General features: G+C 34.7%; 1 protein-coding gene across 2 annotated transcripts in view; it reads right to left on the reverse strand.

Moving 5' to 3' along the window:
- PRKG1 (protein kinase cGMP-dependent 1) overlaps positions 1-27,902 on the reverse strand; it is a 1,128,350-nt gene that overhangs the window by 40,581 nt on the left and 1,059,867 nt on the right. The window lies entirely within an intron of this gene.

Raw genomic sequence — 27,902 nt, forward strand, 5'->3', positions numbered from 1 at the left:
TCCAATTGGCTGGCTCATGGCTTTTGGAAAATTAAAACTCCATCCCCTCTAAAAGTCCAGTGGCAGAGTTGACTCCAACAGGTGCTTGAAAAGGACATCTGTTGGGATCAGACCCCATGACAGTTTATATGTGGTCAAGTATTTCCTGGTGCTTTAGAGAAGAAGATCCTTAGTGACATCATTTTTTTTTTAATTTGATTAGTATTTTTTTTAAATATTGAGCTTCTAGAATATTTTAAAACTTTCATGTTCGAGCTATTTTTTAATGATATCAGTATCACAAAACAAACAAAAAGCAGGCCTGAAGGGAAGTCCTTAACAAAATGAATTAGGTACACAACAGCTGGATTCTATCTATGCATCTAGTTGTTGAAATTAAGACATCAATTGCTGGTTAACAAATAACTGTATTCATTAAAATCTTATTTTGTAGTTTACTTTTAAAAAGCACAGAGTCTTCATTTAAGACTTTACTAAAAATGTTTTGTCTTTATTTATGCAACAACTGTATGCATTCACAATGAGGTTGTTCTTGAATAGTTATGTGCTTGCTGGAATTAGAAATCTCAGGTGCACAGAGGTCAAACCCTTTCAGACTATGCTGATTACTGTTTTATATATTTAAAGTATGATGTTATTACTTCTAGCCTTTGAGTATACTGCCGAAGTTCTTGTATTTGGGCTTGTGAAAATAGGCTGGAAGGACAGCTACGTGAGTGGAGTGATTCCCAGCCTTTCTCTTGCATCAGAGATACCCGAGTTCTTTAAAACACTTAATTTGAGCCTGATCACAGTCCAAGTGAATCAGCAATTCCTGGAAGTGGTACCCAAACATCTGTATTTTTAAAGAACTCTTGGGTGATTCTGCTGTGCAGAAAGGATTGAGAACCATTATTCCAAATCTTCCGAAAGCAAGTTCCAAATAACATCCAAGAATTTTGAGGTGGAATAAAGTGGGCCTGAGAGATAAGGAGATGCCCAATGTGTTTGTGGGTGATAGATTCTGGCAGGAGAGTTTGAATCTCTCATTTAACTGGTCTTGGCCCCTAGGTTTCTGCTCCTAGAACCAGAGGAATTAATAGTTCTATAATGGCTAACAGCTAAAAATAAAATAAAACATTGCTTTTAAAAAGGCAGATAGAAGGTGCAAAAACTATAAGGTAATTATTTTATTTTTGCATTTCTATGCCAGGTTATCTTAACTTTATACTTAGTATCTGGTTAATTATTAATGGTATTTTAACTGATGGAATGGACATAATAAAGTTCATCCTAAAGAGTAAATACTTTCTCTTTAGCCATAAAAAATAACTTAGCTATGTACTTCCCTGCACACTAGAAGTGATGATTGTGGTTAAATATTTTATATGTCTTAAGAGACTGACAAAATTATAATTTGTTAATGACTTTGTTAGTATTATTTAGGTGAATTTTTAAAATACCACTTGGTGGAATGATTATCTTGCTATTACCAAGTCTCATTTTAAAGGGACCTTAAGATGACTGTGATCCTCCATTCTGTTGCTATTCATTTCTTGAGGAAATCAAATGGCAAAGAGTTGTGACCATGACAGCTTTCTAATCCAACCAAGGAAATGTTAATCACTTAATGTTTTATATTCTCTTATTTTTCCTTCTCATTTAGATTACATTTTAAGGCTAAGAGCTACATCTTCATCACAGAGACTTTGTGCACTTTGATTTTTTGAATTAATAACTCTTTTAACATGAAGATGACTGAATGATATGACTTCATAAAGAGGCCAACCGGTGAATTATTTAGATCCAACAGGTATTTAAACTTATTTTTTCTTGCTCATAACTGGGAAGGACATTTTAATTTTTCCCTTTCCTTGTATAGTTACCTGAAGAGAATTTTAGTCCACCAACAATGTTCAATTTTCTTTAGAGAAGAAGAAAGTTTGAGGAAGAGAACTAACTAAATCCTTAAGTAAATGGTTGTCAATGTCTAAAGGAGGTAAGTGTGCAACCTGAGTTCATAATTAACCTACTAGTGGGGGGATCTGAGCCCAAGGAATTAGGCCCTGCTTCATGACATTCTAAAATCCAACTGTTCAACAGTGTTTATGGGAGGACATTGACAAGTGTTATTGGAAATATATTTCAGTAGGAAATATAGTTCCTGATGTCTGGTTGCTTAAAATATATCTAGGAATATAAAGTACATTCTCTAGTAGTAGTCCTTAATTTAATTTGAGACACTGATGTACCCATATATACATATATATATAATTGTTGTTATTATTATTGGCATTATTATTTTTAGAATGGGTTAAAAGCTATGGATCCTCTTCCCAGAGAGTGCAAATACTGACATATGTACTATGCTTATAACTACAGGAAGCTTTCAAAACCCTAAAGTAGATCAACAAGCCACAAATAACTATCCAACAAGAGATGAAATATGTTGGATGAAGAAGGCAAAGATAATATGTCATTCTCAAATATCCCTGATAAGATTCATCTGGGGGCTATGGTGACTAGAAAGTAGACAATAACTCATCCTGACAAGATATTCTTTAAATTGTGAAATACTGGTTTTTTAAAAGCTGCTAAAAAGTAACAAAATTGCCTTGAGTTTCATGTCTTTTTAAAATTCTGCTGACATGCCAAAGGAAGTTCCAAAAACAATGAAATTGCAAATCTTCTGGTATAAAGATGAGACTAAGACACACATATATGATCTAGAAACAGAAAAAGAATACCAAAATAATCTCAGTCTCTTCCTTCCCCCTTCCATCTCTCTTTCTCTCTGTCCACCACCTAGTATTATAATTTCTAATATGTTTTGTCATAAAGCATATTGGTATAGTCACTATTTATATAGGATATGAAATATCTTGAACATATAAAATGTTTGAAAGTAAATTAATGAATCTAAAGTCTTTCAATAGGTCATTTGTTTAGAAAATAAATAAGGATCATTATTATATTTCCATCTCTTCCATTACTACCAGCCTCCAGAAAAACCAAGGAATGAGAGTCAGGTGTCCTTATAAAAAGGACAAAAGTTTTGCTGTTGTTGACAGTCTTCATAAATCAATTAATTCATCATTTCAAATTAAAAATCATGGATGCTGTATCTCATGTAACTTTATTATTAAGTAGTCAGCCTTTCTCTTCATGTAATAGAAACCAAATATGATGATTCACCCAGGACAAAAATCTATGGAACTTAAAATTTTGTCTTCCTTTGATAGTATAAGAACAGAAATAGCAGAGCACTCGTCTTGGCTTTGCTTGGGATCATCTGCTCTTTAGTGTATTTTTGTTACTATTTAGCTTTACCAATTCTTGAGGAAAAAAATCTATTAAGACAAAATGTTTCATTAAACACATATGGACTCTCACCTCGGAGTTTCTTTCTTATAGTAAAACTCTAATAGGTAAGATGAGATGCAGTCAGACAATTTATATCTATTCTGGACTTAAAAAAACCAAGCATCAATGAACATAACTTCAGCACCAAGCATGTTATGCAATAATAGTTACTAATGAACTAAGCTTGATGTTTTGAGTAAGTCTGGCAAAATAGGTACAAATGTAGTTAAGAAAGCAGTATTGGAAATTGGACCAATAATTCTTATTTGCATATTTAACATGTGTGATTTGGACTTAAACTGCAAGGACTTCTGCTTCATTGTGCTTAGACTATGAATGTACAAAGTATTGTGAGGGTCCTTATTGCTTTGATTTTCAAATGTTTGAAAGTGAATAAATATAATCACAAAAATGGGTAGTCTCTACATGCAAGTCACCAATAATCTTACTAATTTCATTATAATATAAAATGTCCCCTTAGCAAAGTTTAAAAGCAGTATCTTTCGAATTCATCAGAAAACAGGAGGATTGAACCATTTTGTAGTTTAAGGGAGTATTTTCCTGTTGAATCATGTTTGTTTTTCAAATAATTTATGTTATTAAAAGTTTAAAAAAAAACTTTAAACATATGAAATCATTTCTAAAATTCTAAACAAAAAAGGATAATTTCTAAAATGTTTTGTCATAAGGCATATTGGTATAGTCACTATTTTATATAGGATATGAAATAACTTGAACATATAAAATGTTTGAAAGTAAATTAATGAATCTAAAGTCTTTCAATAGGTCAATTTTCTTCTAGAAAGTGTCAATTCTTCTTCAAAGAATACCAAATAACATTAATTTGCTCCCTCTATTCCAAAATTGTGGTTTCAGGAACACAGACTCTTCTTTATAAGCTTCTACTTATTTTTCAAATACATTCCCTTGAGGAGATATAGTCAACAGGAAAATTGCATTTTATTTATCCACTGCATAAAAAGGACAATAGTAATGCAAATATTTTCTACTTAGAAAACAGCTTTCTTCCAAAGATTCTAAACTTTTTCTCATTTAATTTATCCTTACTGATACTCTGTGAAAATAACAAATATTTTTAGTTTTATTTTGTAGGTGGGTGGTACAGTTTCTGATAAATAAATAATTTCTATAAACACCAGAGGAATTAGGACTAGAGTATGTGGGCAGGTTTCACATCATAGCATAGCACTTATTTAAAAAAATTCAATATTCTTTTTAAAAAGATAGTAGAGAATCAGTTTTAGAGAAACTTTTTATTTCAAAGTATTAAAACACAAATCTTTCTTGAAATCTGGACCAACATCATCAGCACCCATCTAGTCTAATGTCCACATTATTTAAAAATAAAGGAACTAATTCTAGAGATGTTAAATGACTTAGGTAGGAAAGCTTCAGGTGTTGAGATGGGTGTTTCGATGTGTGATCTGTAATACTTCTTTTGCTATCTGATTCTACCTCTGCAGGTTTTATAATGTCTTGATAATTGAAAATCAAAGGCAAAATGTAGAAGTTATAAAATATATGTAAGTAGTATGCTTTTTGCTACAGTCAAGATTAATTTCAGCTAAGTACTTAATAGCTTCTTGCCTATGTACACAAGCACATGTGAGCTCCATTTAAATTAAAGAGCCCCAAATGAAAGTACTTTGGTGCTCAGAAGACATTTAAAAAAAATTCAAATATCAGAGCATTATTTGTAAAAATATGCTCCCAGACACTGGCAGCCTGAAATGTATAGCCTAACATGTATTTGTAATTTGGTTTTGAAATAATTTCCACACAGTCTGAGATGAATTTTTTTCTAAAATAGTTCCTAACTAAGTGTACGTTGTCATGGGTGGGTGGGGGAAACTGCCAAGAAATATAGTGAAGAGTTTTCCTCTCTTGATATTGGTTCCTTTAAATAAATCATTGGCCCCAAGCAGAAAGTTGATGAAGTTACTCAGTGATGGTTTTTTATTTTTTATTTTTTATTTTTTGCTTTAGAGAACATAGATACTTGTATGAATGTATTTCAACATACATGCAATTCTCTACTTATGCCAGAATAGATATTTCCTTCACATAAATGAATAGTCATGAGAAGTTAGAGCTCTGGGGAAGTTTTCTTTCCTCTCAGGGCCTAATAATTTCCTTCTCCTTCCACATCTCAACCCTGAGTATTTTGTGTTTTAATGTAGACCAGAGTGCTCCAGGGCTAGAGACTAGCATGACCTGGTTTCCCAAGGCCAGGGAGACAAGATTTTTTAAAGAGAAAGAAGGTGGAGGGAAGTGCCCTCCTCTCTCTTCACTGATGCAACTTGGGCCTGTGGGATCATCTCATCACTTCACACCACCCCAGGGCAAATGCCCATTACTGCAGAGCCGCTGCAGTCTCCAGGAGGATATCCTCACCACAGCCCACATTCTAAAGAAAGGCTGGAAAAAGAGAGCCCAAGTTCCTTTAATTGTAAAAATCCCTTTCCTACCCAAAGACTAAGAAAAAGTCTTTCTCTTCTCTTTATAGGTCATGTTTTCATATAGAGGTTAAAGTATTGAAAGCAATAAGGAAACATTTAATCTTAAAGCTTGAAATTACTCTAATCATAATCTTAATCAATGCCACCAGACAGAAGAATAGAACAGGGAACAGATCAGGCAGGATTTGACCACGGGGGGGGGGTCATATTTTATTTCTGGATTCAGAAGTTATGTTTTCCATTTTTAAAAAATAAAAGTCCAGCTGGGCGTGATGGCTCATACCTGTAGTCCCAGGGACTGAGGGTGCTGGGGCAGGAGGATCACAAATTCAAAACCAGCCTCAGAAACTTAGCAAGGCACTAAGCAAATTAATGAGACCCTGTCTTAAAAAATAAAAAGGGCTGGAGATGTGGCTCAGTGGTTAAGCACCTTTGGGTTCAATCCCTGGTACCAAAATAACAATAATAATTAATAATAATAATAATAATAATAATAATAATAAATACAGGCTGTACCCTTTCTCTATGGTTACTAACACTTATTTTATGAAAATAAAATTTCTGAAGGATTCTGCATGAACTTCAGGGGCAGGAGGTTTAGGGGTGTGGTTGAGGTTATAGTGGGCCAACAAATAAAAAGAAGTTCAAGGCAATGTGTGGTGAGAATAAAATAAAAAGATTACAAATCACCCTCCCTAGCCTCTAAGAATGTAACAACAACAACAACAACAACAACAAATCTATCTATCTATCTATATAGATAGATAGATAGATACACACACACACACACACACACACACACACACACACACACATAACCAGGGAGTTGGCTTAGGACCAATGTGAACAAGACACTTCCCTTCCTGAAAAATGAAGAGGTGTACACTTTGCAGAAAGCCCTGGGATTGCATCTTCTCTTTTTCCTTCTCCCCAACCTGTCCTCTAATCTCAGAGTCCTAACGATCCTATGTCAGGAAAATGTCATTAGAAACCTATCCTCAGCTCCCAACATGCAAAGAAAGAAAGTGGGAACAATAAATTCAACACTTAAGGCAGCAGGTGAGGAAGATATGCCTTGGAGGTCTGAGATAGAACTGTAATAGACCAGAGGTCTCCATCTGTCCCAGGATTCATATGAGAATTTTGAGTTCAACTTAAAGACCAACTTGATCTTACATTGGGATTTGTAAGCAGGCATCAGTATTTGGAATGAGATTCATAGGTAAGTCTGCATAATTGTTAATTACCAATGCTGATGATCACATGTAAGTTTGAAGAACTATTTGTGTTAATTTGACATGCATTTGACAGACACCCATGACATACAAGAATCACAGGAAAATGTGTCTAAAGTCCAACGACTGTCTCAAATTAGCTTTGAGAACATATCCGTTCTTGAAATGGGGAAAGCCTACATATCTTTAATAAAATTAAAAATACTAAATAAAAGAAAAAAATGAAGGTTGTTTTTGTTGTTGTTATTTTTACTTTTTGCCATAACAAGTAGTTTAATAATAGCGACTGGGGGATTTATCAAATGAAGTAAGTCCATGGAGTCATTTTACATTTTAAATTTGTTATCAATGGATTACAAGTGGATGCAAAATATGGATTTGTCTATGCTGCAGCCAATATAACTGAATGATAAAGCAATCTGTTGGCTTTTTCTAACCCAATGTCCACACTTCATTCAGATTTCCTTTGATTACAACTGTTGTCATTTTTCTATTCCAGGATTCTATTCAAGGGACCATATTATAGTTATACTTTCTTAACTTCCCCTTTGCTGTAACTTTTTCTTATACTTTCCCTATTTTTGATGATTTTCACCATTTGGAGGATTGTCAGGAATGCCCCTCAACTGGAGTTCATCTGATGTTTTCCTCAATAGTCTAGAGTTACACATTTTGGGGAAAGAAAAAGACCACAAAGGCAAAGAGATATGTTCCTCATATCCTATCAGGATACACACAATGGATATGACTTATCACTGATGATGTGGCCCTCAATCACCTGCTGAGTAATTTTATGGACTTACAAGAACCTACAGATTCAAAATAAGTTATGTAAAAATGTGGTTATCTCTGTGATTTTTACTGAGGAAATGTTGCCTTCAAAATCAGGTAACTTTATGAGGGTATCCAATTTTCTACATCACTTAGACAATTATTTAAAATGGTCATGATAAAATACCCTCGTTAGAGTTTGAACAGATGGATACAACATTAGAAACTGGTGCTTTTCCATACATTGTTACACAAAACAAAAGAGTGGAAATCAATGGTGAACTTAATAACTTAAGCCTGATCTTCTACAAGGGCAAAAAATTATTACAGTAATAGTTTCCCTAAGCATATCCCTCACTTGTCACAGAAATTAATAATATATTTACCTTCAAATTTCACTGAATTATTATTTCAAAAGAATACTGTTTAGCTGGGTGCGGTAGCACATACCTGTAATCCCAACAGCTTTGGAGGCTGGGGCAGGATTGTAAGTTCAAAGCCAGCCTCAGCAACTTAGCCAGGCCCAAGTAATTTAGGGAGACCCTTTCTCTAAACAAAATATAAAAATGGACTAGGAATGTTGCTTAATAGTAAAGTGCCCCTGGGTTCAATCCCTGGTAGTAAATAAATAAATAAATAAATAGATACTGCTCTATTCCTTCAACTGGCTTTCACTTACCATTTCATAAAACCTCTTGGTTCTACACTTGTATATTTGTTATTGAAAAGAACTAAATAATTCTCTCCACGTTTTTTTAAAGTTACAAATGGCATATAATGTAATTTCTTGCAAAATTAGAATAAAGACCCTTAACAGAAAACATAAAGCAGGTCCAAAGTTGCTTTTGTATTCATTAGAACTCTGAGTTGCAAGAGACAAAAATCCAACTTAAATGAGTTTAAGTCAAAAAGAGGATCATATTCAATTATATAAACAGCAAAGCAAGGGGGAGATGATTCCAGATACATCTCCATTTTGCTTTCACTAAGCATCTGTTTGTCTCCAGAACATCCTCTGTGCATGCACCTCTCCCAATCCTTGTTCTAGGCCAGGTCCCCCAGAACTTCACAAAGACAAAGTTTTTTTTTTTTTTCTCTGTCAGCTCCACTTAAAACTCTGGGGAAAAACTCTGGCCAATCCAGCTGGTGGCCCACACCATCTCTATTACCAGAAGGGGGTGAAGTAGATAGCTGCTGAACACATAAATATACATGATGCTCACAACAGTATTAATTTCTAAATTTCTGTCTGGTTTCCAAATATAGATCACATCTTTTCCATGTGCATGGTAACCTTAACAATGGCAATTGTTGACATTCCTACCATAAAAAATATTGTTCCTACTATGTACAAAGTATTTTGCCAGCTGATCACATTTAAGTTTCACAATAAACCTGACAGGTAATTATGATTATCCTCATTTTTCAGGCAACAGTGATAGCGTTTAAAAGAAAAGAAAGAACCGTGAAAGAAAATAATTCAGGGCTGGGGATGTGGCTCAAGCGGTAGCGCGCTCGCCTGGCATGCGTGCGGCCCGGGTTCGATCCTCAGCACCACATACAAACGAAGATGTTGTGTCTGCCAATAACTAAAAAATAAATATTAAAAAATTCTCTATCTCTCCCTCTCTCTCTCTCTCCCTCTCTCTTTTTTTTTATTGATTGTTCAAAACATTACAGAGCTCATGATATATCATCTTTCATACATTAGACTCAATTGGGTTTTGAACTCCCATTTTTACCCCAAATACAGATTGCAGAATCACAACTGTTACATACTCACATTATTACATAATGGCATATTAGTGACTGTTGTATTCTGCTACCTTTCCTATCCCCTACTATCCCCCCTCTCCTCCCCTCCCCTCCCATCTTCCCTCTCTACCTCCTCTGCTGTTGTTCAATTCTCTCCCCTTTTCCCCCCCTCCCTCTTGCCCCTCATAACCTCTTATAATTTTGTGTATCATTGAAGGTCTCCTACCATTTCCATATGCTTTCCCTTCTCTCTCCCTTTCTCTCCCCCCATTCGTCTTTGTTTACTATTAGTCTTTTCCTCATGCTCTTCCTTCCTGTTCTGTTCTTAGTTGCTCTCTTTATATCAAAGAAGACATTTGGCATTTGTTTTTTAGGGTTTGGCTAGCTTCACTTAGCATAATCCACTTTTAAATAATTAGTAAATAACAGGAAATCGGGAAGGGGTATTCAGACCTATTATGATGATTCTTTATGCCACTTGGGTAGAGAATATTATTTTTCCATATTTGGCTTCCTTTTCCCCACATATTGGTTCAGAAATAAAGTTGACCTTCTGGGTACACCTTATTCTCATTTAACTTTTTGACTCACTTTTCTCCAAACAAGTTATTAAATATCATCTCAAGAACAACTACCAAACTTTCCTGAGCTAGGGAGATTTGTTTGGCTTCGCAAGGCATTTTGACAACAGAACAAGCCACAGTAGGTGGTGTGATCACCACATTGCCCTGTTGCCTGTCTCTCCAGGTTTGGCCATTGGCAGGTAGGGTGCCATTTGATATTTTCAGAGGGAAGATCATATCTGATTGGGTCTTAAGTCTGAAGACCCTCTGGTAATGATGCAGACATAACAGGACATAAAACTTTTGCCCCATCACAACAGGAAATTACTGAACTGGAAGTAGAAAGCTTAGAAACTTGTGCTGCATATTGGCACTTGTGAGCAAGGGTCCATGAAGTACTAAAGAAGAGAGGGAGGGGAACCAGTGTGTGGGGCTGCAGGGAGGGGTGGTTTCTCCTTCTGAGTGGAAGGTGAAGCTGTCAGTTTTTTCACTTCTGTTGTACTTTCTTCCTCAATTTTGTTCCAGCCTATGCATGGAGCTAGGAAAGGTGCAACTCTGTTTCACAGTAAGAGAAAAAATTTGAAGTCATTTCATAACTGTGTTAATTTCTAGACTTTTACTTGCTAACCAGAAAGCAAATTAAAAAATGAACAGCAGTAAGAATCGCTGTAATTTTAGGTCTTAGGTTGCCAACCTTATGGTATAAGCAAGACTTATCATGTATGTCTAGAAACCATATATAGCAAGCAAAGTTATAAGAATAAAGACAACAGGTTTGAGTATTTTTCAGAGATAAGTGCTTTCTTAGGCGACATAATTCATGAGATTCATTGTCAAGCATAATAGTGGATCAAGAATCTGCTAATAAACAAAAGATTCTTCAACCATTATTGTAAGTTTCAAGGATTATGGAAAATAAGCTTAATGAGATACCTTTTATACAGAAGATCTTTGAAACATATCTATAAAGCATGAATATACATTTCATAATAACACCCTAGTGTTACTAATGTTACCCTATAATAAAGTCAAGGGATGGCTGCTCCATGAAGAAGCATATTGCTCAGATTATTGAAGTTTATCCCTTCAAATTATCATATATATTTCTCTCACTTCATTGAAAACAAAAGAGAGCAATAATTCTAGTATAGACTTCTTCCAACTAATTAAAGAATTGAACATGATAGAAAGAATGTTCAGAGGATGAACATCTGGTCATCATTTTGGATAATCAATCACTGTGTTGCTACCTCTATTTAAGGTGACCCCATAAAAATTTTCATGATATGCATTGTTAGTTGACCAGACTTTAAGTACTCTTGACTAAGTCAGGGGACCTGTCTTACCTCCCATCACTGACCACGATATGCTCATTATCTATAATCTATTGAGCCAAACAGATAAATTTGTTAGACTTGTGCACATATTTAGGATAGATGTGTGTACCTAAAAAGGCAGACATGTACAATGATCAAAGTGAAACCTCTGAAGCCAGTCAGAGGTTGGGATTTGGGAAAATTCTAGCTCCACTGGTCACTGGCTACAAGACACAAGCAAGACACTTAATCTATTTGTGCCTCAGTTTTCTTCAACTGTTTAATGGGCATGATAAACCAATGTCCTTGCATTGTGGTAAATGTTAAATGAGGTAATGCATGCAAAAAAATTATAAGCAGTCACTAATGATAATAATTCAAAAAATGATCATTACCTTTTATGGAGTTTTAACCATGTACAAGGTACTGTGTGGTTAGTTGTTCCTTGTATCTAGTAATTGCTTGACTTTTCTGTCCATGAATTTGTGGTGATCTGTTTTCTCCACACCCCCAATTTGGCTATAATCTAAGAAGTAGGTTTGATTGGAAACAAACTAGAATAAACAGGATATTGCCACATAGAGATAAAATTAATTAAGGAACATATGAATATCCAAGCAAGCCATAACACTGGGGTTTGTTTCCTTCCCTAATATGCAATTTCTTCATCTAAATTGTTCTAATTGGTGGTTTATGTTGCTCCCAGGAGACCTTGTTAATTCTGTGTATTGCTCCTATATATTGCAATTTATGCTGTGTTTTTCACCATTTTATTTCTGAACCATTTTATACCTAATAAGTAGCTAGCAAATCAATCAATTACACTAAAACAGATAGAGTATGTGATGAATGCAGCATGGGAATTTCTCCAGTCTATTTTAGACCCTCTGTAACAAGGAGGGTAGTTGAGGGTCTCTTTAGGAAATTTATATCTAATATGCTTTTCATAGGTCTACTGTACTCTCAGGAAATATGGACTTTATGAGCCCTCAGATGAAGGAGAGAAAAGAATAATGTTCTCATGTTACTTCAGCGTGAACTCCTTACCTTCAACTATTCTCTGAACTTGTGGGAGATAGATGATACACCACCATGCTCTTAGCCACAGTCAGGCAATAGATAGGCAACAACCATCGAAATCCAGAGCCTGGAAATGACTGAAACAGATTCTCGAGAGGCATTCACAATCTGAGTGTCCCTTCTGAGGATGAATCGTTGGCAAAATCAGGTTTCCAAGAAGCCACTCATTAGCCATTCCTGCAAACAGACCTCTTTCCCTTTTTCCTGGGATTTACTCCCTATGAGTGACTTCCTTAAAGCCATCTGTGGACAGTCTATTGGGAAACAGGGCCAAGTTCCAGAGGCTCAAAGGATATCATTGGTTCCTTCAATAACATCCAACTCAAAATTGTGGATGCCTTGTGCTGACCAGAGGTTTGTTAAGTGTGCCTTTCTTACAGGAAAAGCAAAATCTTAGATTTATTCCCTTGACTTTGGAAAATAGTTATAAATATTCCTTCAATAAAAGGTCTTATAAGACTTAAAATGTCTTCTCCTCACTGAATTATGTTTACTAGTGCGACATTCCCAGAGGTAAGTTTTGAAGCTAAAATAAAATAAAAAGAACAGAGAGAATATTCCTTCTTTATTGTTTTTACTGACCAATGACAATGGAAGAAAAAAGTACACAAAAAAATGTATTTTCTTTTGCAGGCTCCATCAAATCGTATTTGCACCATTTCATAATGTCACATGAGTTTATTAGCTATCCTGTAAATATATAATAACAATTGACATTGCATGAGGATGTTCTATGTCAGTGGAAGAACACTCAGAAATAACCTAGTGTTTTTGAGATGAAACTGACATGGAAAGGTTTTGCAATCCATTCACTTCAGATATTTCATTGCTATCTATTCTCACAAGTATCAATACCCACTTCCACCCAGTGATGCTGAACTGAAGAGCCTGGTCTGTATTGCAAGATTATGAAATGGTTCCATAGTCTTCAAGTCAGACACACAAGCACAAACTAAGAGCTGGTTAGGAGCATTATTTTCACTGTGCCTATAATCCTATTGTTATAATTTCACATTTGCATGCTCCAAAAAATTGAGCACCAACTTATGTGCCAAGCATTGTGCCACGTCCTTTCATACAATTTCACTTAACAAAGAGGAACAGATGTTTGCTTAGGTACAGCAGAAACAGGAAAGGCACAATGGGCATTAAGATCCACTCTAGAAGAACTTGTAGGCCTCTCATTCACAAAATAATTCTTCCTCATTTTCAGAAAGTGTTTACCAGAATGGGACAAATGGAAATAATCAGGCCTTCTGAATTAGGATTTTTTCCTCAAATTGAAAATAAGAGCCCCTTCTCCCTTAGTTCAGATCCCCTCCTTCCAGACCAGATTCCTTCTGAGATCAGCAATGCAGTGGCTTACATCCCTGGTTTAGCTGCTACCTCTTCATTTCATACTTTTACTTTCTATTGAAAATCCAAATCAGAATTGAATAAAAATTATTTTTGGATTTTAAACTGTTAATGAAAATGAGGCTGTAATGATTATGGCAGTGATGCAATTGAGAGCTATAGCTGCACACAGACAATTGCATTAGAAAAAGAAGGATTTTTATTCAGGAAAGTGTCACTGGGGTTATAATTTCAGCTTAACCTACCAGCACTTGAACTTCAAATTTACTTGCCTTTAAAGAATTCCAAATCACGAGAAATTGTATACCACCTGCTTTAGATTTTCTAACAGAAAGTGAACATTTGAGTTTTGCAGCTAAAACAGACATTAAAGCTATGGCATCACTAACTTCCTCTGGAAGGAGAAGGAGATCTGAAATTAGAAACATAAAGATAAGAAGTAACATGGAAATCATTATTGTTGCATTGCTTACAAAACAATTTCTCAGGCATTACCTATAGAAAACTAATAATATAATTTTCCACCCAGAAGTGGAAAATGGAAATTTCTATATTATGTTGTCTACCTGTCATTGTGTCACTATAGTATCTATATTACCTACAGAAACTATTAAATTATTTGTGACTTTAGGTTTTACTAAGTGCACTATTTTCTTTTCTGTGAAATCTATATCTCATTTCTGAATAGAGTATATCTTACTCTCTAATAATATAGCACATTATGAAATGCATTACCTCAAGAAGAAAAAAGAATCTTCAACATTACCATTATGTATTAGTTAGATAAGCAACATTTCCTTATCAGTTTCACTTGTGAGATGAAACTAAAAACCTTACAAATAATGCATTGGGAGTTTGGAAATTGCTCCTATCCATGTTGCTTTCATTTACTATTCCTCCTTTAATTATGATAATTCATTAATTAAAATAAAAATCAGACATTTCAATCTTATTGAATTGCTCCAAAGACCAGGTGGTAAAATTCTCCCACTATATCTTTATTCTACTAATTAATATGTATGCTTGACAGAATGTGAGATCTATTGAAGTCTGAGATTTTGCATTTGCCTATTTCATTATAATATTGGATGGAATTTACTGATAGTTAAAAACCTTTGCACATTTTCAAAGGAATTAAAAATAAACCTGATGTTCAATGGGTGAGTATAGTTTCTTTATTAACCTGATTCAAATAAGTTTTCAATATATTACACCATGGATTTTGGCCCCTACCTATATAATGTATATAAGATACCTAATAATCCTAAAAGAATGTAAGGAATTTTTTCTGCTCTGAAGTCTCTATGAAATGAAAATGACCACCAGCAGGCATCCTTTGATCTGGAACTCAGCCAGTTCTACAAATGAGTCAAACCGGTTTTGACCTATTACAGTCTGGTTATGACACACATTTTTTCACTCAATATTTTTCAGAATGGAAACAATATTTTAACTGACCTAAAACAACAAAGTACACTTTCAAGCTTGGTTAGACATTACCTTTTCCCTGCATATTTTATAATGCAAACCAACTAAGAATGACAGCAATTATCCCCAGGTTAATAAAAGAACAATGCTGCTGTGAGAGACAAAGGATGATTCCAGGAAAATTCTGTAATCTATTTAGTATTTACCAGTCTCTCTTAAGACTCATAAATTATTCAAGTCAGTGAAGTTGAAAAGCATTTGATAGACTATGGCAAATTACTTAAACTACCAAGGTGAAATATAACTTTGAAGTTATTTTGAGCAATTTAAGTACACTGAGTATCAGAGACAAAATCGGGTTCAAATTGCCTGCTTTAGGCAGAATTGGACAGTTCTATGATCTCATGAACTACTTTTAGTAAATTACCAATAAAACAAGCATATGCCAGGTACTGTTATAGATGTTGGCTGAGAATATAGCAGTGGACAAAATAGAGGAAAAAAATCCAACCTTTATATGACTTAAAAAGCTGGTGGAGACGAAGAAACAAATAAAATATAGTATGTCAAAATGTGGCAAGAACTATGGAGAACAATTAGGCAAGGATAGCAAGAATTGTGGATAACAGAAGCAGGGGACTTATCAAGAAAAGAATAACAGAGTAAGCCATGTGCAGTCTGGGTTGGGGTATTCTGGGTAAAGGAAAAAGAAACTACAGCTGAACTAGGGCAGGAGTCTGTCTGGTATGTGTTACAATTAGCAGGGAAGTTATAATGGTTAGAACAGAGGAGGCAGGGAATAGGCAGGAAAGAAGAGGAGGAAATGAAATTGGGGGCGAGGTAGCAGAAGTAGAAGAATAGATTGCCTAGGGCCTTGTAGAATACTGTGAGGTTTGACTTTTACTCTTAAAAGAAAACTCAGGAGGGCTCCATATTTTAAATAGCCTCTACAAATCAAGGAAATACAATAGTAGGGAAAATATGGAGACAAGTCAGCTATTTGAGTAACCCTGGCAAGTGAAGATGTGGCTTGGACTGAGGTGGTGATGTTCTCTTAAATTCACCTCCCTGATGACTCACTTGATGCATAGAGGCTGGCTCTGGATATATTTTGAAAATGTAGTCAACATGATTTGCTGTTAGGTGGACAAAGAAGTGAGTGAAAGAAAAAGGGTAATTGTGACATTTTGAGCCTTCAGACTGGGAAGGATGGAGTTCTATTTATTGAAAGAGGAAAAATTATAAAAGAGAAACAGGTTTGGAACAAGAGTGGGAGTTTAGTTTTGGTATTTTAGTTTTGCAATGTGTATGATTTATCCAAATGGACTTTTTAAGTAGGTTGTTAGATGTCTGAAGTTGAAATAGAAAATCTAGGCTGGACATGTAAACCTGGAAGTTACCAACATGTGGATGCAATTAGAAGCAACTAGACTATGTGAGGTTACCAAGGATGAAAGTATAAAGGAGCAATCCAAGGAGTGAACCTGCAAACACTGAAAGTTGGAGACATCAGGAACAACCAACCAAAGTAGCAAAGATGGAATAGCTAATGAGAAAGAGGGAAAAAAAACTAAGAAACTATGAAGTTCTGGAGGACAAGTGAAGAAAACATATCAAGAATGAGAAAAGAGCCATCTGTATCAGACATGAGAATTAACAAATGAATTTAACTGGTGGAGGTCATTGGTCACCTTGGTGGAGGGAACAAAAGCCTCCAGAAAGAAAGGGATGATAAAGAATTAGAGATACCCCATTCTTTCTGTGTATTTCAAAGGATTTTCTTAAATGAGAGCAAAGACATGGATCAGTTATCTACTGGAATCTAGTGAAAATGTGGGTATCAAGGGGTTTTGGTAGGTTAGTTGGTCATTTGGCTGGTTTTTAAAAACTGGAGAGAGGAAAGGATTCACATAAGGGAGAATCCCTAACATGATGCCTTTAGGAAGGTGGGGATGATCAGGCCCACAGCAAAATATGGATGTAGGTCAAGACATGATAAGTCCATGTGACTATCACTAAAAGAAGTCAAAAGTTTTAATTAAAAGAGTGACTAAGTTGAAGGTTAGATTTCAGGAAAGATGAGAGTGTGTATACCCTTTATTCATGAAATGAAGATAAGGCAAAGTTGGGATAAAGGTTTCCTATAAGCAATATATTTTTCTACCAACACCACCAATAGAAATACTTTTATTTAATAACTGCATAATCTGTAGCAAACATTATTCTGAATCCTATAACTTTACTGTCATTTAATTCTCACAAGAAACAGCCTTGTGCAATAAATTACTACCTGATTTTCACTCATGTGTCCTTTCATATAGCATCAATTCACCTACCTAGAAAAGTCCACATTTCTCATTTACTGTTTCTAATGGTAAAGAATTACACAATAAAAATTCATAAGAAAAGAAAATATTGTAAAAATATAACTATGAATCTAGGCAAAGACTCATGTTATGGTAGCAGGCATAGAGTTGGAATAGTTACAGATTGACTTTTGGTTCTCTGCATTATTTGGGGACAACAATCTCATTCTTTCCAGCAGGTACCTGTGTGGTACTGAAGAGCAGGAGAGGGCAGAGGCTAGTTCATTTTTTTTTTAACATGAGGAAAATGTGCTGCTCCCATGGGAGAATTATTCTGACTTCTTAAAAGGGGTCACCTCTCATGGTGTTAATAAGGGAATGTGAGTCATCAAGGAGGTAAATTTAAGGAAACATCGAGAGTGTTTACAGGAAGCCAGGGCTCTCTGCCCATCCACACAATTTCCCCATCTCTGGGAGGAGGGATTGCTGGTGACTGGAAACTGTAATCTCCACCTTTACCAGACTCAGAGTCCAACATAAGTAACATTTGTCCAACTATTCAAAACTTTTTCAGGAATACCCATCCAATTCTGCTTCAGTTTTAGTTTTTCAAATTTTCTGAGTTCCCCAAGCACTTATCACAATAGCATTAGAAAAAAATCTCCATTCTTATTAATTTTTATTAGTTGATATTTTCTAACTTTTTAATTTCTAATGAGAATAAAGGCAACTAGAAGGAAGAAACTATGTCTTAATTTGCATTTATCATAATATCTAGAAATATTAAGGCTATGTTAGTCAATATTTGCTATTTTTTTAAAAGATGTCACTTTAAACCAGTTTCTGGTTGTCTCTTTTTTTCTTTATGAAAAACAGGTAAAAAATTCACCTTTACATCAGTCATTTTCTGATGTAATTTTTTCACTGAGTTGATGAAGAATGATGTGAATACTCGTATTACTTTAAAATAATAAAATCTAACAACTAGAATCATAATTCAGATTTCATTTTAAAGGTGATCATAGTAAGTTAAAGACACGTTTTATATGCAAAAATTAAGTGCAATGAAATATGGTGAAATGCAAATAATCTTAAGTTTAATATTAAGTAGTAGGAAAACAAAATTAAAAAGAAATATATATTGGCTAGGATTTTTAAATTAAATTCATGTAGCACATTTATTCAGTATGTTTGCTATATCAGATTTTAATAAAGGTTATATATTATAAAAATCATCCCAAAATATGGCTGAAAAACTAAAATAAACATTTACTATCTTAAGAGTTTGGAAGAAGCCTCGCTAAGAAGCTCTGTTTTGGGGTCTCTCATCAAGAAGTGCACTCACATTACCCTATGTGTATACAGGACTACATGACCAGTGTGATTCTACAACATGAACAACCAAAAGAATGAGAACTTATACTCCATTTATGTATGATGTATCAAAATGCATCCTAGTGTCATGTAAAACTAATTAGAACAATTTTTTTAAAACAATGTGCTGCTTCAACAAGGCAAAACAAAATTTAAAAAAACAGAAGTGCACTCATATAGAGTTGATTAGGCCTGAGGCTCGCTCACATGGTTTGCAGCTGGTACTAGTTTTGGCTGGGAACCCAGTTCCTCCTCATGTGAGCTTCTCTGTATGTTGACTAAGTATTCTTGTGATATGGTGATATTGGTGTCTCTTCCAAAAGAATCAGTCTCAGAGAATAAGGAAAATGCCACAAAGCCTTTATAATCCAGACCAGATGCCACACACTGATCACACCCAAAGTATTCTATTGGTCATACGGTTAGCAATAATTCAGTGTGATAGGAGACTTCATAGGAAAATATATTCTAGGAGGGGAGTGTCACTAGAGCCATTTGGGAGGCTAGCTTGTAGTGCAGCTTCTGGTCCCCAGTGACTCATATTGCTTTCACATAGAAAATGTACTCATCCCTTTCCAAAATCTATTCTATATAGTCAGGTTAAAGTCTATAATTTTGTCATAAAAATCAAATACAAGTATAGATGAAACTCCTGAAACATGATTCCTTAAGCACAGCTCTTTGAGCATAGTTCATCTCAATCTAAATCTCTAGAAACTGAAGTGACAATTTATCTGTACCCCCTCTCCCCCATCCACACTCATTAGTCCATGGTAATTCTGACATCCAGCAGGAAACAGGTTGCTTGTTGCTTAATTAGGACCAAAGGCCTGAGTAATTCTCTGTGACTTTAAGCTTTGCATTCTAGATTTACAGTTTTTGCTTCCAAGTCATCCTTTCTTTTGCTCAGGTTTAAAATTGAGTAGCTTTCTCAGCCTGCTTTCTACCTAAAGAATATTGGGGTTCCAATGGCCTCTTCTCATTTTGTGCTTCTTCTGTTCTTGGTAGTCTAGAATGGTGATGTTTGCTCAATATAATTCTCTGAAAATTGTGAGTTTATGATGAATTCTATTTAAGTTCATTCCATAATATGAAAGCCATACCCATAACTCTCTCTGATAGAAGCTCTTCTCACCCATGTGCTTTTGTGGTATCTGCTAAGGAACAACACCCTTAAGCTTTACACACAACTTATTGTCTGACTGAATAGTTCTCTAAGGCATTGCATTGATTTATTTCTGAATTCACAAATAAAGATCTCATAGCTACAGTTTTTGCTTTATGTTGTGTTTTCTTGATAGTGCCCTGGATTTGATTTTTGCCTGGAAGTCAGTTAATTTGAGCATTATTTGCCATCTAAAGTGGCTGAGAATTATTAAAATCAACAGGTCCTGAATCAATTATGTTTAACATTCCTTCATTTAGCTCCTTTCTTTCATATCACATTTTCTATAAATAGCAAGAAGAAACCAAGCTTCACCTTCAATGCTTTACCTAAGACATGCTTCCTTAGCTAGATTATTCAGTTTGCAGGCAAATTTCTACTTTCATGTCACCACAGATGACATGTTACTAAACTTCTTGAAACTAAACAATAAGGGTTTCCTTTCCTCCAGCTTCCAGCAACATTTTCCTCTCTTTCTTATAAGCTCTCATTGACAGCCTCCTCAAAAGCCATCAGACTCCTGTGAAGTCTGTTCAAAGTTTCAAAGTTCTTTCAACTTTGCCCCATTCCCATTTCTTCCCTACATTTTAGGTATTTTTTAGGGTAGAATCATATTCTTAGGAACCAAAATATGTATAAGTTATATAATTATTCATAACAAACAACCCTAATGTTTAATGGCTTAAAATAACTTATTGTTTTAAACATTTATCATCTCAGAGTTTCTATGTGTCTATATTAGGAGTGACTTGGTTAGGAAGCTTTGTCTTGGGGTTGCTGACAGTGAGGGCTAGAATCATCTGAAGTCCTGTCTGGGCAAGATGATCTCATTCCAAAGTAGCTCATTTACATAGTTAGCAATTTGGTGCTAACTGTAGGCAAAAGGCCTCATTTCCTTCCTCTATGGGCCTCTCCATAGGCAGCTTGAGTGCCCTCATGACATGGTGACCATCTCAATCCAGAGCGGGAGTGCGAGAGTGCAAGGTGGAAATCACAGTGACTTTCAAAGATAAACATCAAATCACTTCTACAGGGTTTATTGCTCCCAGGCCATTCATGCTTGGAGGTAAGCAAGCACAGTGAAAGCCTGAGCATACCAGGAAGCAAGAATCTTCAGAGGCCATCTTGAGTCTGGTATCACAAGGTTAGGGGCTGGATGGTGTCTGAGTACAATGATAGCTCAGTAGTGGTCACGTTTATTTCTACCCAGAACCTCAGAATGTGACCTTACTTAAAAACAGGGTCATTGTAGCTATAATTGGTTAATATAAGGTCCTTATAGATTAGGTAGCCCCAAATCCAATGTCTAGTGTCATAAGAAGGCCCTATCATGACACAGACACAGAGGAAAGACAAGACACAAAGTAAACCCAGACAAGGAACAGCAAGGATAGCTAGGAGCCCTGGAGGCTGGGATGCTTCAAGGAATGATTGTCCCCTAGGGCCTTCAGAGAGAACATGGCTTCTGACCCCTGAATTTCAGACTGCTAACCTCCAGTAAGGTGGAGAATAAATTTGTGTGTTTTTAAGCCATCCAGTTTTTAATAATTGGTTATAGCAGTCCTAGAAAACTAATATACACATGTTCTTTATATTTTAGCCATTTCTTAATCTAATTTTCCACTGCAGAATTAATCTATTAGTTTACAAATACTGAATAATTCATAGAGTGCTCAATTAAGTGAACCAGCAAAACAAAACATAAAATCCACTTTTCACAACTCACTTAGTTCAGTCCTGCATGAGACCGTTTCAACACGAATTCATTAGTTACATTTATTAAGCTGCACAGAAAAGGTTTTAAACCCTCTAGCATGCAGTTCTATTTTTTAATTTATTATTATAATTTTGAGAGGCATTATTATACATATAAATCACTTAAATATATATATATATATATATATATATATATATATATATATATATATATAGGGAGAGAGAGAGAGAGAGAGAGAGAGATAATTAAGACTTGAGAGTGTAGAACCAGGTACTGAAATAAAGATCAGATTTCAATATTTTGGAAAAAGAAAAAGAAAACAGGCATAATAAATAAATTAGGTTGAGTTGGTATGATTTGAAAAAAAAATCTGTTGTTGCCCAGTTGTTCACAAACATCTCTACACTTATTCTTTCAGGTATCACCATTTGCTCACCTTAGCAGGTCCTCTCCCTCCCATCTCACACCATTATATCTTCTGGACCCAGTTCTTGTTCTCAAACCCCCTGTTCTACATTGCCTCATACTCTTCTGCATTTCTATTTTCCTTAGCATCTTCATTATTTACCAGGCCCTAGCCATATCTTTTGCATGAAATTTCAACTTCAGATTAGATGATGAATTCTTTGAGGATGTTGGTCACATTTTAGATTCTTCTATTCTACCACTTTGCCCATTGTACTCTTCCAAGATATAAGTGTGCTGCCAGTTTATTCTATTGGTAAGTAATTTTTCATTTTAGTTCTTAAGTAAATTATTTTTATTTGAATTGGATTTTGCCTGTGTTTTCTCAACTATTTAACACAATAGAAACTTGCTTAAATAGCCCTCCATGTCCATAGGTTCAAATAAACTCTTTTCCTGTAACACCTCTTTTGTCCCCAATCCTTGGCCCTCTCTCTGTAACTCTTCCAGTAAAACAAAGCAGCAAATCAGAGCAGGGCTACAAATTGATATATACCAACAATCTGAGAAAGAGGTGTGAGTTTTTCTCCTTTTTGAGACAATGTGAGAAATGTGCAGAAATGTGGGAAGGAAGTCAAATGGGTTAAAGGGGAATTGCATATATTTTAGCAAGAGGTGGATCTGCTTTTCTCTTTCAAGAATAACATTAACAACAGACTTTACCTCTAGATAGGGAATAAGGATGGGAAGGAAAGGGAGGGAGAAGGGGAATAGCATGGATGGTGAAAGGAGACCCTCATCATTATACAAAATACATGTATGAAGATGTGAATTTGGTGTCAACATACCTTATATACAATTAGAGATATGATAAATTGTGGTATAAAGGTGTATTAAGAATTGTAATGCAAAAAAACTGTCTATTACACACACACACACAGAGAGAGAAAATACAAAACTCTTAAGCACAAAAAGTCACAGAGCCAACAAGTGTTGGGACCAGGACTTGAGCACATCTTCTGATTCTAAATCTGATATTTTTAAGACTCAGAACCCCAAAATATATTAAAATTATCAATTGCACTTTACTACTAGTAACATAAGCTTAAAGTGCTAAATGAGAACTAGAACATAAATATTCCCTGATGCAGCTAGTTGTTTTTAAACATCTAAAGGAATGTCATTACTCAATATAAAATTGGGTGGTCCCATAAGCATTCTTCACAACTCTGTATTTCCAAAAATGCATCTGATCACTGCATTCTGTAATCTCATTAGACAATAATTGATGTACTGGTTGACTATTGATAATTAGTGAAATGATCTTGGCTGCTTAATCCTCAAAAAAAATGAAAATTATTTATGGCTAATACTAGCATGTATTATACTATAATATTAAAATTTTTCTATCTGAAAAATAAAACATACTTTAATTGGCACCTTCTGGTACTGGAAATGAAAACTCAGTCCTCACACATTCTTACTGACTACTCTACCACTGAGTTATACCTCTAGCCCTAAATTGTCTTTCTTAGAAACTAATAGGGTCTCCTCATCAAGTTCTGCTTGTGAAACATTTTTTCGTTCAGGAAATATTGCATGCCTACTATTATATGGAACTGAAAATAAAACCAAAATCCTACCTCATGCTAAGGGTGGCTGAGGCCAATTCTTCAGGAAAGGATTATTCAGATCTTCAATCTTTAATTTAGTCTGTTATTGACAACTTTAGCATGGTTCCAGTTTAAAACTCCTTTCCATCAACCACATTGTAATCCATTTAAAAAGTAAGATCATTCAACATTTTGTGGATATCATTAGCGAAAGATGTCACGTGTGTCATAGTCATTGTGAATATGTTAAAGTCTACTCACATCTAAGTGGATTCCTGCCTTGGCCAGCAACACCCCATGCCAGCCCACAGCTCTCCTGAGATCTTCCTGTATTTCCATCAACACCATCATCATTCAATTGTTCAGACCCAACCATTAACTTTTTTCCTGATTCTCTCTTCCTCTTAATCTGCATGTTCATTCATCAGTATATACAGTCAATTCTCCTTCAAAACATATTCCCAACCAATCAAGATCTTTCTCATGGCAAAGGGTAACCAGTACCTCTTTCTTCTAGCTTCAGTATTTACATATAAATTCACTTGACTGATTACCAAAATTAACCAGTGAGAGAATGAGTGGTTTTTCAACTTTTCCTTAGCCAATGCAAGGTCATTTATGATCCTTCCAGAAACATCTTTCTCTCTATGGGGTCACCTGGGGCAACAGGCTGTTCATTAGTAGGTGGTGGGAAAAAATAGTTGACTAGTTTGTAAACAGCTCTGGATAAAAGCTTAGCAGAGAAGAATATAAATGAATATGTAAAGAAAGATGATGAGATTATTTATTACTAATATTTATTTCCTACCTCATTGTCTCTGCTTGATCTTATTCTAGATTATCAGTAATGGCATTTTAGGCTCAAAGAATTATTCAAAGCTTATGCAGGCAATTTGTAATCTGAAGGAAAACATAGCATAATTACATTTTCTAATTGGCCAAATCATTGTCATTCTTTTCAGTTAATTTCTTTATTTTATTTTCCCATGACTTTTCTTATTCTCATAAGCTTGTAAATGTGTTGCACATGGCTAATTAAAGCCTCCAGGCTCAAAAACGCTTCATCTTACTGTGGAAATATCTAATGGCCCTCTTACCTCTCCTGTGAACTTCAAAATGAAGCATTTCTTGGAGAAATACTCACCATGGGCACAAAGAAGTTCCCTGTGGGGCACACTTCTTTCTTTTCCTTTTCTCCATTTTCGGTTCATTTTTTTAAAAATTTTAATTGTAGATAGACCTTTATTTTATTTATTTATTTTTATGTGGTACTGAGTATCAAACCCAGTGCCTCATAAATGCTAGGCAAATGCTCTATCATTGAGCCCAAGCCCCAGCCCCTTTGGTTCATTTTTAAATTGATAGGCTATCATTTGTTTTTTATCTGTAGCTTTCCTAAATTCTGTTGAATTTACTATGGTTGAGCACAGAGGTAGGTAATAGTATCTCTTAAATTTAATTCAAGGAAAATAAAATTATTCATATTAAACTATATTTTGGTTATATGGGTTAGTCTAAAACATTAATATTAACAATTGGTTATTATTTTTATGAGAGCACCTGGAATGGTAATGGTACTTTTTACTTATCAAACATATGAAAGATACCAAAATGAAAATTTATTTTTAAAAAGTGTCCTAGTATAATTTATAATCTGGTATTGTGATGTCTCCTGTATTACTTTTCTCGGTAAGGATTGTTTGGGCTAGTCTGGGCCTCTTATTTTTCCAAATGAATTTCATGACTGCTTTTCTATTTCTATGAAGAACAACATTAGAATTTTAATAGGGATTGCATTAAATCCATATAGCACTTTTGGTAGTATGGCTATTTTGATAATATTAGTTCTGCCTATCCAAGAATATGGGAGATCTTTCCATTTTGTAAGGTCTTCTTCAATTTCTTTCTTTAGTGTTCTATAGTTTTCATCATAGAGATCTTTTACCTCTTTTGTTAGATTGATTCCAAATATTTTATTTTTTTAGGCTATTGTTAATGGGATAGTTTTCCTCATTTTTTTAAGCTGATTCATTATTGTTGTATGGGAATGCATTGATTTGTGGATGTTAATTTTATATCCTGCTACTTTGCTAAATCATTTATGAGTCCAAGAATCTTTCTGGTGGAGTTTTTTTTTTTTTTTTTTCGGGGGGGGGGGTCTTCTAAATATAGAATCATGTTCTGGGCAAATAGGGATAGTTTGAGTTCTTCTTTTCCTACTTGTATCTCTTTAATTTCTTTTTTTAATTAAATTTTTAAATTTATATACAACAGTGGAATGCATTGCAATTCTTATTACACATACAGCGCACAATTTTTCATATCTCTGGTTGTATACAAAGTATATTCTCACCAATTTGTGTCTTCATACATGTACTTTGGATAATAATGTCCATCACATTTCACCATGATTTCTAACCCTATGCCCCTTCCCTTCCCCTCCCACCCTGTCTGCCCTGTCTAGAGTTTGTCTATTCCTCCCATTCTCCGGCTTCCTACCCCACTATAAATCAGTCTCCTTACATCATAGAAAAAATTCAGCATTTGGTTTTTTGGGATTGGCTAACTTCACTTAGCTCTATCTTCTCTAACTCTATCCATTTACCTGTTAATGCCATGGTTTTATTCTCTTTTATTGCTGAGTAAAATTCCATTGTGTATATATACCACATTTTTTTCCATTCATCTACTGAAGGGCATCTAAGTTGATTCCACAGTTTAGCTATTGTGAATTGTGCTGCAATAAACATTGATATGGCTGTGTCCCTGTAGTATGCTGTTTTTAAGTCCTTTGGGTATAGACCGAGGAGAAGGATAGCTAGTCAAATGGTGGTTCCATTCCCAATTTTCCAAGAACTCTCCATATTGCTTTCCATATTGGCTGCACCAATTTGCAGTCCCCATCAAGTGTACCTTTTCCCCCACATCTTTGCCAACACTTATTTTTTTTTAATTCATAATACCTGCCATTCTGCCTGGAGTGAGATGAAATCTTAGAGTAGTTTTGATTTGCATTTCTCTAATTGCTAGTGATGATGAAAAAGTTTTCATATATTTGTTGACTGATTGTATATCATCTTCTGAGAAGTATCTGTTCAGGTCCTTGGCCCATTTATTGATTGGGTCAGAAATCCTTGAAATGAAGGATACAATAAACCAGATAAAAAAAAAAAACTCAATAATTTCTTTCTTTTGTTTAATTGCTCTGGCTAGAGTTTCAAGGACTATGTTGAATAGGAGTTATGAAAGAGGTCATCCCTGTCTTGTTCTAGTTTTTAGAAGGAATGTTTCAATTTTTTTCCATATTGATGATGTTGGCCTTGTGTTTAGCATAAATAGCCTTTACAATGTTGCAATATGTTCCTACTGTCCCAAGTTTTTATAATATTAAGCATGAATGGATGCTGAATTTTGACAAATGCTTTTTCTGCAAGAATGGGATCCCAATTGGAATGGGTTGTATTCCATATATGTATACTATGTCAAAATACACTCTACTGTCATGTATGTCTAAAAACAACTAACAAAAAAGTCTACATCCTTTCTATCTTTACAAAAACAATAATTAAATTGATTTAAAAGCACTTCTCACTTTAGAAAATATGACAAATATATACATGTAAAATAGGAGGAATTTCTTATTATCCCACACTTTAGAATAATCACTGTTAAAATTTTAATATACTTCAGTTTCCTTTCAATTGTTTCTCATGTATTTAAAAAAAGACATTGTATACGGTAGGTATATAATTTCATATCATGAAGAATATCACATCATATTCTTCATTAAAAACTTTACAAAAAAGAAAAAATGTGTCCTAACTTTATACATTTTTAAATTAAGAATCCAGAATAATTATTTACTTTTGCTATAAAATATTTTTGAGAGTAATGAATGTAGAATTATAAAATTTTAAAAATAATATACAAATCAGTTGGATGTTGACTTCTATTTACATTAACAGAATACTTCCTTAATTGTTGAAACTCAAAATT

This window comes from Spermophilus citellus (assembly GCF_964194105.1).
Source record: "Spermophilus citellus genome assembly, chromosome: 15".
NCBI lineage: Eukaryota > Metazoa > Chordata > Mammalia > Rodentia > Sciuridae > Spermophilus > Spermophilus citellus.